The following is an 11,860-nucleotide window of genomic DNA, read 5'->3' on the forward strand; positions in this document are numbered from 1 at the left end:
AGGGGTCACACTCTGTCAGGTGCCCTCCCCCTGTGTCTCCTCATCCTCCACAGGATGAGGAAACAGCAAGACAGACGATTGCAGGAGGGATGGAAACACAGGCGAGGCAGACCTTTGCAGAGGTGGCTTTGTAAGGATCTGAAATTCACTAAAGGAAGACCCCAGCCTCAGATAGCATGTGAAAACAAAGAGCATTGTCTGCATAAACAACTAGCATGTTAGGGTCATCATTGCTCAGAATGACAGCACAGACAAAGACGTTTGAGTCTCTCTTATAATGGATCTGTTGAATTGTTTCTGAGATAACAACAGACTTTTAAAACTTAGGGCACCTTTTAAGGGGGTTATAAATACCATTAACCAAAGCTCATAAAGAAGATATACACCACAGGACCACAGGTGCAAACACAGGAGATAAGATATTGACTGGGTTTATCTATGTAAAACTTTAAGGACAGCTTAGTTATGGTCTTTAACTTTTCATGAACCTGAAGACTAGCAACAAATGATGAATATTTAGCCAGATAATTGTTCCTAGCAGATATGTATGTAGACATTCTTTGTTATGAACCTCTTATTTAATTTATGACCTGAATTTATGTGTAAACTTGTAGTGAACTTTTTACCATGTGAACACACACTCTGAAAGTCATACAAGTGCTGAGAACAAAGGGCATGCATGGCCTGCTCTCACTTCTCTTCCCTTCCTGAGACATAGAAAACAAAGGCCACTTTGCCCAGCCTCCCTCTGTATTATGAGGTGCTAAGTTGGAGACTGCAGCTTCTTGCCTCAAACAGGTAATCAGCTGCAGAAGCAAAGTACCTTACACTTACAATGGATAGCAAATGGTTGATAGCCTAGTTTCTGAGTGCAGACAAAATAGAATAAAAAGGACTCTTCTGATTTATCTTATCAGAGAAAGGATAAAATATGTGTAGCTGACATTGTAGCTGGAAATCTTTGGTCCCACTTCTCCCTCTGCTGAACCTCTGCAGAACTACCCAAGATTATGCCTTGCAGAATTATTCAATCTGCTAGAGGCTACAAGACCTCTGCTTCTCTGGATAACTCCCTGGGCTGGCCCAGGGGAACCTGTGGTGGGGTGGGGTTGATGAGGGAGTGAGGAGGGTGGGAGTTGGGAGCACAGCATCCTGCAAAGAGCAGGTGTTGGGGGACTCTGGGCAGCTGTGAAGCCTAGAGCTGAAAACATGAGAAGGGAGGCCTTGTCGGTTGGGAAGGTTGTAAAGGAGACCTCATCAGCACTGTGGGGAGCCTCACCAGCACTGTGGGGACCCTAAGGCACGAATTCCACCTACAAGGGGACAGCAGGAAGTTTGCACCTTAGAACTAGGTCTTAAGGCTAAACATTTAGCAGAAAACCAGAGAGGCTTTTTAGATCAGCAGTTCTTACCCTGTGGCTTTTGGGGTTGAATGAATCTTTCACAGGGGTTTCCAAGACCATCAGGAAACACAGACACTTACATTATGATTCATTACAGTAGGAAAATTAGTTATGAGATAGCAACAAAATAATTTTATGATGGGGTCACCACAGCATGAGGAAGTGTATTAAAGGGTCACAGCATTAGTAAGGTTTAGAACCACTGGTCTAGATAAAGGGAACAGAGGCAGAGTGTGCTGGTGTTCCCTGAGACGCATGCTGGTGTCGTGAAGTCCAGGGTGGAAGGAGCTGGGGTTGGCTGAGAGGCGCGTGATTCTTCAAGGTGCTTTGGAAGGGGAGGTTGGGGGCGAGGTAAGGTTTGTGACTTGGACCACACATCCCCTCTCACACATAAATGACGAGGAGCCGGTAAGGGACACAGACCTAGAAACAGTAAGATGGTGCAGAAAGCAGGAGCTCAGGCAGTATACTTCACCTGGCTACTAGGTGAACCCCTCCCTCAGCCTCCTATTGTCGCACCTGTCATGTGGACCTTTTGTCCTGTCTTCTGCTACTGGAACAGAAAACCTCAGGCTGGATAAGTCACACAAGGTAGAAAATTACTTCACTCATGTGTCCAGAGGGTGTAAAGTCCAAGATCAAGGGACCACATGTAGCGAGGACTTTCTTGTTTCCTTATAAGCTTGCAAGCACAAGACAGACAGACAGACAGACAGACAGACAAATGGGGGGGCAGTAGGAGTGGGAGATGGAGTGGGGGAGGAGACCAAACTGATAACCACTCTCTAGAGACCCTGGGCAGGGGCTGGTAGCATAGCTTATTCCTGGGGCTTAAGGCAGGGCAACAAAATCTACACTGCCCAGGTGAGGGCGGGACCAGTTCTCCCAAGCGCCTCACAAATATTCCTAGACACACAACTCTGAGACACAGTGAGTGGTGTGTTCTCAGTCAATACATCTTGGGGTTGATTTGCTATATCGCGGTGGTCAGATTCTACCTTCTCCTTGAGATAGAAGCTGTGACCCTCTGCATTTTACAGCTAAGGATAACTGCAGTCAGTACATTCCCTCAGCCAAACTGTTTGTTGTTCAAGTGATACGGCCAGGCTCCAGCTCCAACATGGCTCCTGGGTGAGAGGTTCTGACAGAGGTTCTGTTTTCCTGCCCCACCAAGGTATCTAAAAGGGAGCGGAAAGGACAAAGACAGCTGGGCCAGGACCCTCGGTGGCCAGGCAGGGCAGGTACAAGGCAGGCATCACCTCTGTCAGTCTCCCTGGGCAACAGGCAGAGTTTCTGCCACACCTGTTAGCCTCAGTGCCTGACACGGTAGGCCAAACCCAACATCATCTTTGTGTCAAAGGACTTCCATCACCAAGGTCAAGGCCCTTGCTCCTTGTGTGGTTTAACTTTGGTCAGCTGTCCCCTGGAAATGAACTGGTTAAGCTACAAGTCAGCAGACCCTGGAGAGCACAGGCTGCGGTGCCTGTCCACAAGCTACAGTTCCTTTTAATTGCTTAGTCTTCACCACAGCTCAATTCTGAGGTAAATAACACCATTCCTAATTTACAAATTAGAAATCTGAGGTTCAGGGAAGAAAACATGGAGTCAAGGATTGGTTTTGTTTGAATTCTCACCTGAGTCATCTGACTTCCACACTTAAGGGCAGCAGGCACCAAGGAGGGAACCCGCCATCATCTTCCCCTCCCCCACACCAAAGCTTCCTAGCTTAGAGAGTTTCCTGAACTGGTCCAAGAGTGATCTAGGATGCTGTGGGCACTCAGCTCCATCCCAATTTACCCATTTTAACAACTAAGCAGACTCGTTCCTAATATTAAAACGATGTTAAAAAAACAGTCCTATAAAATCAGCTGGATTGTCGTTTTTGGTGTCTCCAAGTGGGAAGAGCCGGGGGTGTGAGCTGGTCGTGGGCAGTGACACACACTGCTGGCACACAGACGGTGAATCATTAAAATGGAGCGGAGGGGAGACTCGTCGTCGCGGCTGAGCTGGCCGGGCCTGGCCTGGGTGAGTAAATGCCCCAGGCAGGAGTCAGGGAGTCAAGCTTTTCTTCCCAGCCCTGCCCTGGCCAGCGGAGCAGTCCTGGCTGCTCCGGACTTCTGCTTTCTTTGATCTAGACTTGGGTGACCTTCAAGGTTACTTTTAGCCCTCAGTTCCCTGCTTGGGCATAGAAAACCATTTTCTGTGCCTGTCCTGAGCCCAACGTTTGTAATCCTTCCCAGCAGTGGTTAAGCGATCATGAGCACAGGCCTGTTGGAGTTCAGACCCAATTCCTGTTTGGTCAGTTTTCGGTGGCATGGCTTGGGCAGCGTGCCCCTTCTCTAGGCATGCTTCTGGCTACAGAGCGGGGACATCAACTGCCAATGTGCACTAATGCTTGTGCCATGACACTCGGAGATGGAACATTTGTCATTAGGACTAAATGAAGTCATGAGGGTGGGGCCCCATGGCAGGATTAATGTCCTTATAAGGAAAAAAAACTGAAAATGAAAGTCTCCCAACCCTGCGTGAGGACACAGTGGGGCAAGGCATCTTTCTGTAAGCCAGGAAAGCTGACCACGGTCTGGATCTGTCAGCTTATTCCTTGAGAATTGTTGGTTTTTTTAGGCCACACCATCTATGATATTCTGTTATAGTGACTGAGATGGCTAAGGGTGCCACTCTCTGCATCTGGGCTGAGCAGGAAGCCTTGACACACTGCATCTGCTCTGGGTCTGATGTCACCCTGACGTCCCCTGATGGCCAGATCACCCCTGAAGAACAACAGCCAGCCATCCCAGGGCACCTTAGTAACTGTCTTTAGTGCAGGCACTCCTACTTGACTCAGAGCTGTCCTTGAAAATGCACTTCAAAAGCAAGTTAGCACGTCTGACCCTGGACCCTGACGCCAGTGCTGCCTTCCCACTCAGACAGCTACTGGGAGGACCCAGTGTTCACATTTCTGAGGCTCTCACCAGGGCGGGGTCTCCCCAAGAACTGTAAGAAGCAATCTGTCTGTTCATTCATTCCTAAGCCCTGGGCCTGCCCTCTTAGACTGTTGGATGAACTATGGTTTAGGAAATATATGATGACTAAAGGAACATCCTGAGATAGGCTAAACATGGCCTGGCAAGGTAGTCTGTGATCCCAGCAGTTAGGGGTCTGAGGTAGGAGGATTTTGAAAGGCAGCCAGCATAGCAAGACTCTTTTACAAAATCAAAGCAAAAGTCAAAATTATCATCCTTATTGAGAAGTTACACACAGGGCTAACATATATGGTTAATTCTACTCTTAGAGAAATGAAACTACACACTGTTTGTGTGTGTACATACAAATCCATAACACTGCTCATAGTAGTCAACCCAATGTAAACCAGTGAGCAGAGGAACTGAGGTACGTCACACAATGGAATATTACTCAGCAGCAAAAAGGAGTGTTGATATGTGCTGTACAGACGGTCCTGGCCGGCCACACCCTGCACGACTGTGCTTACATCAGGTCTACTAACACGAGGAGTCTGAAACAGTCAGATTCACAGGCATGGGAGGTCCAGTGGCCATCAAGCCATGGAGAGAGACGTGTTGCTTAGTGGTAAAGATGGTCTTGAACCTTGTTCACAGCTGTGAAGACACCACTGAACTGCACGTTTCTAATGCCCATGACAGTAATTCTTACAATGTTTGCTAACATAATTTTAAAATATTTATTTCTTACTATTTTATGTCTGTATGCATTTTGCCTGCATGCACGTGTGTGCACCGCATTGTGTCTGGTGCCTGCAGACATTAGAAGACAGCACTGGCTCCCTGGAGGTACGGGATGTGGTGAGCCTCCATAGGTTCTGGGGACTGAACCTCGGTCCTCTGAGAGAGCAGTGAGCAGTGTTAGCAGCCGAGCCTTCTCCAACCACCGTAACACAACATTTCTAAAAAGCAAACCTAAAACTATGCCATCTACCGGTACGTCTACTGAGAATGAAGGTTGGCGGGGCTCCGGGCTGGTGGTGGGTAACAGGGAGCCATTTAAAGGGTTCCCTTTCAGCACAATTTGGAGCTTTATGGAGGTGGTGTTTGCTTAGATTTCAAACACATTAAGTGCAACTGCCTTCACCTTAAAATGACTAATTTTATATTATGCAAATCGATTTAAAAAAGATTCAGTAGATTTTTATGAAGCATAAAACCAAGTGTATTGGGCCAGCAGGATAGGGCAGCACATGCCCCTTCCCCCCACAAAGAAGAACACATAATTTTTCTTTTTTTCTTTTTTCTTTCTTTTTTTTTTTGGGGGGGGCGGCTTTTTCGAGACAGGGTTTCTCTGTGTAGCCCTGGCTGTCCTGGAACTCACTCTATAGACCAGGCTGGCCTCGAACTCAGAAATCTACCTGCCTCTGCCTCCCAAGTGCTGGGATTACAGGTGTGCGCCACCACCGCCCAGCGCATAATTTTTCTTTAAAAAGTGAGAAAAGTATATTGTCATTTGGGGGCTTGGGTGTAGTTCAACCTGGGATTTGCACATATGCACTGTGAGTTTAACCCTCCACCCCCAAACAAAAGCAGTAGTAGTAAACTAAATCATCATCATCATCATCATCATCATGCTAACTTAGGGATACTTTCCCATGTGGGAGCTTTAAGAAAGGTTCTGAATTTGTTAAAGCCTTCCGGGAGAGACACAATTACACAGGTCTATTCGCCCCAGTCAGGGAGCCCATGACAGACCACAAAGTACCACTTGGTGAACTGAGTTTTATTGAGGTTACTTAGGGGGGCACAGGAGAAGGGTTACTTAGACACAGAAATGGCTCAAAGATAACTCAAAGCCCACCCCAGCTCACGAAGCTGGGGACCTGGGGCACACTGCGCAGCCTGCAGGCTCGAGGCTTGAACCATCATTTCTAGATGGTTCAGTTCATCTAAAGCCCTTCCAGGGGGCACCCTGGGGACTGGGGAGCTTGGTTCTGAGTTACGGACCTTGTGGAGCAGCCAGGGAGACGCTGCTGGCACTGGCACAGAACTCCGAGTCAGCAGCAGTGTCCTGGTTCCTAGATTGTCTTCTAAGACCTTGTGGTTTTGCTGGTTATCCCCTTGTGCCTGTGAAGGCTTTCGGCAATGGGGCAGAATGCCTTCAAGGATTCTCTGACATCTCTAGGACCATAACAACCTGTTTCACCACAGTGTGGTTAAATGCATGATTCCACTGTGAGATGAGGGACATCTCCATTAAACATCTGGAGAGAGACCTGGTGTCCTCACCAGCTGTCACATCTCTAGTCCCCTCTGGCTAATAAGTAGAACACTCTGGCCAATGGGACTCTATTCTCCAAAGGTTTTGGGCCTGGCAGGTTACAGGGGAGTGTTTTCTACTCTGGTGTTTGGTTTTTCCAATCTGATGAAGAGACAGGCAAGAAAACAGAAAGGAGGGTCTGAAGGGCTGGCTGGCTGGCTGAGAGCCCGCTGCTCGAGCTCTCCAGCTTGGGGTTTGGATCCTAGCCCATGGAAAACGCCTAGCTCTGTATAGGCTTAGGAGGATGGCTGTGGCTTCCTGGTAGCTAGCCACCTCCAGGCTCAGACAGGCCATAGATGTAATGATGGAGGACACTCACCCAACAGCCTCCTCTGTCCCACCCTGAGAGGGGGGGGGAGAGAGAGGGAGGGAAAGAGTGAGAGGGAGGGAGGGAAAGAGAGAGAAAGGGAGGGAGGGGAAGAGAGAGAGAAAGGGAGGGAGGGAGGGGAAAAGAGGGGGAGGAAGGGAGGGAAAGAGAAGGAGGGAAAGAGGGAGGAAGGGAGGGAAAGAGAGGGAGAGAGAGGGAGGGAGAAAGAGGGAGGGAGAGAGGGAAGGAAGGAGAGGGAGGGAGAGAGGGAGGGAGGGAGAGAGGGAGGGAGAGAGAGGGGGAGGGAGGTAGGTGGCGGGGGCAATGGGCAGCCTGAAGCACCCCAAGAGGTTGCATAAAGGCCCACATCCAGGGGGTGGGGCAGTATCTGTAGCGCCATGGGTCCAGCCACACAGAGCCCAGGCCATAGTGAGCAGCAATGTCCAGATGCCAGCCAGGCCCACTTGGAAAACTTCTAAGCTCTTCCCAGCCTTTCTTCTTAGTGGACAGGTCTGGGACTCCGGGAGAAGTGCTGCTACCTGTGCAGGGGTCAGCCTAGGTATCTCTGTGGCTGCTGCTTGGATCTTGGACCCCACTGTATCTGATGGGGTGAGGAAACTGATGTGCTTCTTGGCTTTTCTCAAGTCAGGTGAAGGAGGGAGCAGTCTGAGCCCCCATCACAGGCTGCAGGGACTTCTAGAAAACACAGGAGGTTTCTGACATGTGTTCTCGCTGACAATGGTTCTGTCGCTTGGAGAGAGTGACCGCTCTACCTTGCATACTGATGACTAAGCACCTCTCTCCCCGTCCCCCAAGGCTGTCTGCAGCAGTATAGACATGAATGGTGTGCAGAGGGGAATGGGAGGATGCTTAGCAAGAGGTCATGTGACCAGCCACTACTCATCATGTGACCAGCCACTGCTCATCATGTGACCAGCCATGCTCATAAAGTCTACTCAGTTCTATGAAGCACTCTCGTGGGTTAGGCCTCAGAGGCTCTGGCTCCCTGGCCCACATTTGGATCAATTCAGTGAGTGGTTTCCTTCCCACTTAGCGCATGGAAAGCTCTGTAAGAAATCAACCAAGGACGAAAATAAGGTACTTAGGGTAGATACTATGTCCTCCCAGTGGATTAGACTGGTGGTGGAGTCGCCCAGAATCAGTATCCAGTACCATAGGCACTAGCTATGTGGGCTCTCAACTCCTGACTTATGCTCAAAACTGTGATGTGCTGCCTTTACAGCTTTACTATGGAAAATTCTGTTTTAAATAATGAGTATATATTAACATAACATGTTATGACATTGATAGGATGGTTAATCTGAAATTGTCTTGATTGGATCTGGAATCACAGGCATTTGCAGGATTAACTGGGGCGCGGGTGTGTGTATGTGTGTGTTAAATCCTTCCTGAGTGAGCAGTGCCTCCCTGCTTTGGCCCTCATATAAGGAGGCCCAAGGAAAACGAGTGCTGCTTGCCCCAGTGTGCCTGCCTCACGGTTGCTGCTGCTGGTTGCTGCCACCAGATGAAGCTTGTTTGGCCTTCTAACATACATGGAAGATCAGCAGTGCTCCAGCAATCCTCCTGAGCTGTCTGAAGGCTCAGCATCTGAGCTGCCTTGATGGTTTCTCTGTGCTATCAAGGGTGGAAATGTAACGTGCTCCCTACACAGATTTTGAAGAGACATCATGACCATCTTGGTACTCATCAGCTAGGGCTTTGGATGGGCAGAGACCACTGCAGGGTAAGCTAGAGGTGCTCTGCCACGTTCGTCCGCAGAGCAGTGTGGATGCCAGTCATACCCTAGATTGGACCTTACCTGCCTCCTCTTGCCCATCACCTGCAGACTCCACACCCAGGCCTCTGGTTTGTACAGATGTCTTTTCCATTCTGTGCCCTGGCCCATTGCGATACTGATCTGAAGACACCAGGCATCCTGTAGGCATTGTGTAACCTGGATCTTAGAAGCCTGTTGTGGCCATGTTTTAGGAGCCACACCTTCTCCTGATGCAGCCATGTCAAATGTGAGGGGGTGAAGTCTATGCTGTTTCCTGTTTCATCTTTATTAAAAAGACCTACCTGCTCTGGACACTAGTGAATATTTTCAGTTTTTGCTTTGATGATTCTGAAGTTCCAGAAAGATGACCGCCTCAGCCCCAAGACCTTTGTGGTAAGCCAATCTTTTTATTTAAGCTAGATGCTTTATGAACAGACTTAAGAGCAACAGCACAGGCCTTACCTGCCTGGCTTTCCCACTCCACATCTGCCGTTGGCCTCAGCTCTTGCACATCAGTGTAGGAGGTCTGCTTCCCACGCTGCTATTAGGATCCTCTCAGCAGCTGAAGCACAGCTAGGAAGCGCGTCTGTGCGAGCTCTAGGTGTCAGCCATGACACATATTTAATGTCATGCAGTAAGTTCTTCAGAGATGATCGTTCATGGAGAGGTAGCTCTGGTTGCAGAGGCCTCCCCTGCTCTCACGAACCAGCCTGGGCTCGCTCCCCTGCGAGGACGGAAACGGGGTGTGGTGGCATGTGCCTGTAACTCAGCACACCAGTCCACGTGGTCTGTTTCTCCTCTGATCATATGGGTCCTGGGACAGACTCAGGTTTTAAAGGCTGAGAAAGCACCTTTACCTGCTGAGCCATCTTGCTGGCACTAATTTTTTTTTTAGCTAGGTTTTCACTATGTAGCCTAGGCTGGCCTTGAACGTGTAGCAACTTTCCTGCCTCTGCCTCCTGAGTCTGTGCCACCTCACCTGGCTATGATGTTTTCTGTTAAGTTTTTATGTATTCTGAAATTTTCGTAACTTTCGATTATACAAAGCATTTGACCTCAATACTGTCCCCCACCCCCAGCTCTCAGCTTCCTGTCCTGCTTTTATTAGTAATTCCAAATCCAGCCAGCGTGAAACCTACTGTATTCAGAACAAAGGGCCTATTTCTTCTCTCACCACTGCACAGGACCCCCAGTCCTCCCCGCCCTAGGCCACACACCTCTCTTGACCCACCTGTCCTTTCGCTCACCCTTCCCTCCTGCTTCCTCTCCCAGTCTCCTTTCTAATAGAAGAGGCTGGGAACAGTGGCTCCTGGGTAAAATGGCTTGCCTCAAAGAATCCAATCCCAGAGTCAGTCCATGACAACCAACTCCCCAAAGTTGTCGCACTCTCCTTCCCTCTCTCACACACACCTCAATAATGATAACAGTAAAAAAACAATGCATTTTTTAAAAAAAGATTCATTTATGTAAGTACACTGTACCTGTCTTCAGACATACCAGAAGAGGGCATCAGATCTCATAACAGATGGTTGTGAGCCACCATGTGGTTGCTGGGATTTGAACTCAGGACATTCGAAAGAGCAGCCAGTGCTCTTAACCACTGAGCCATCTCTCCAGCCCCCTAATACTTTTTCAAGAGTAAGAATCCTTTAGAAAAAGCAAAGTTACTGTCTACTGTGATCAGGCATAAAATACTTTCCTTCCTAGTAAAAGCTTGTTTTGGTTAATGCTTGCTTTAAAGTCATGCTTTAGTGTTTAGGAAAAAAACAAAAAACAGCCCAGGAACAAATCAACCCCTAAAGCTGCATTTTGAAGAGACTTTACTATTTTTAACTATGTCTGTGGGAGTAGATTGTGGAGAAGACCAGTGGTCCGGTTCCTGGGGCTGCAGGTCTTCCTTCTTCAGCTGGACTCTATCCTACTTGGTCTGCCCTTCCCTTCAATGGTTTTGTACCTGACCCTCCCGTCTCCCACGCCTCTGTAACTGCCATGCCTCCAGCACAGTAACAGCTGTTTCAGAAGTCATTTGGGCCCACTGATGTCAAAACCCTACAGATAATCTTTAGTATTACTGGCTTACAAGCTAGCTTTCCTTTGATTCAATATAGCACCCTCATTTCTCCTCCACTGGAGGGAATGTATGTAGCTCACACATTCCCTCCACTAGTGCAGATTTTATAGCTACTTTGACTTATCAACACCCACAGGTTTTGCCTAAAATGCCTATTCCTGGGCTCTTACCTGAACACTAAAATTACTGAGAATGCAAGTGGCAGCTGTCTAGGGCAGGTCCTCAATCTAAAGCATTAGACCAGCAGCAACATTTAGGCTGCTGAACATGAGCTGGGGTCTCCTCTCTACACCCCACAACAGGCCCACATCGGAATACAGCTTCCCTAAATTTTAACATTACTTTGCATGTGCACTTGTGCACACACACCAGCCACCATACACCTATGAGTACAAAGTTCCCTCCGTTCCACCGTGTATATTCCACTGCTAAAAAGTGGGTCACCAGGCTTGGTGCTAGCACCTTCATTAACTGAGCCATCCTGGTAATACAAATTCCTCCCATCTTCCCGTCCAGGCTCCTGTATTAACTAAAACAAAAGTATTAACTAAACATAAGTCTGATACTGCTCACCACACTGCAGCTGGTCTCCTGTCAGGAGTGGATAGAGCCAGAATCCTGGCCCTGGACTGGGCCCAGAGGCACTACTGTCAGCCTCCAGCCCAGTTTGCATCTGGTAACTTCCTGAAGCTGCCCCTCCCCCCAGTAGTGCTTTCCTGGTGGTGTTCTAGCACCTTTTGAACCCACAGTATTTAAGAGCACTCAAGGGATGCCCCAGCCACAGGATTCTTGGGTCAGTATTCAGAACCTGTGAGACTTGGGTTTACAATCACTTGACTTCACATTGAACTTGGGGTCTAGGATAGCAAGCTTTAAGATGTCTTGCAAATTGCCAAGGATGGTTTAGATCATGGTGGGATCAGTAACTGCTTTGTGCAACAAGTCCAGGCCTAGCCCATTTCCCCTCAGTGCTTACCCATACCCCCTCTCTTGGCAGCTTGAGAAAGTACCAACCCATG

This window comes from Apodemus sylvaticus, chromosome 17 (assembly GCF_947179515.1).
Source record: "Apodemus sylvaticus chromosome 17, mApoSyl1.1, whole genome shotgun sequence".
NCBI classification, from domain to species: Eukaryota; Metazoa; Chordata; class Mammalia; order Rodentia; family Muridae; genus Apodemus; species Apodemus sylvaticus.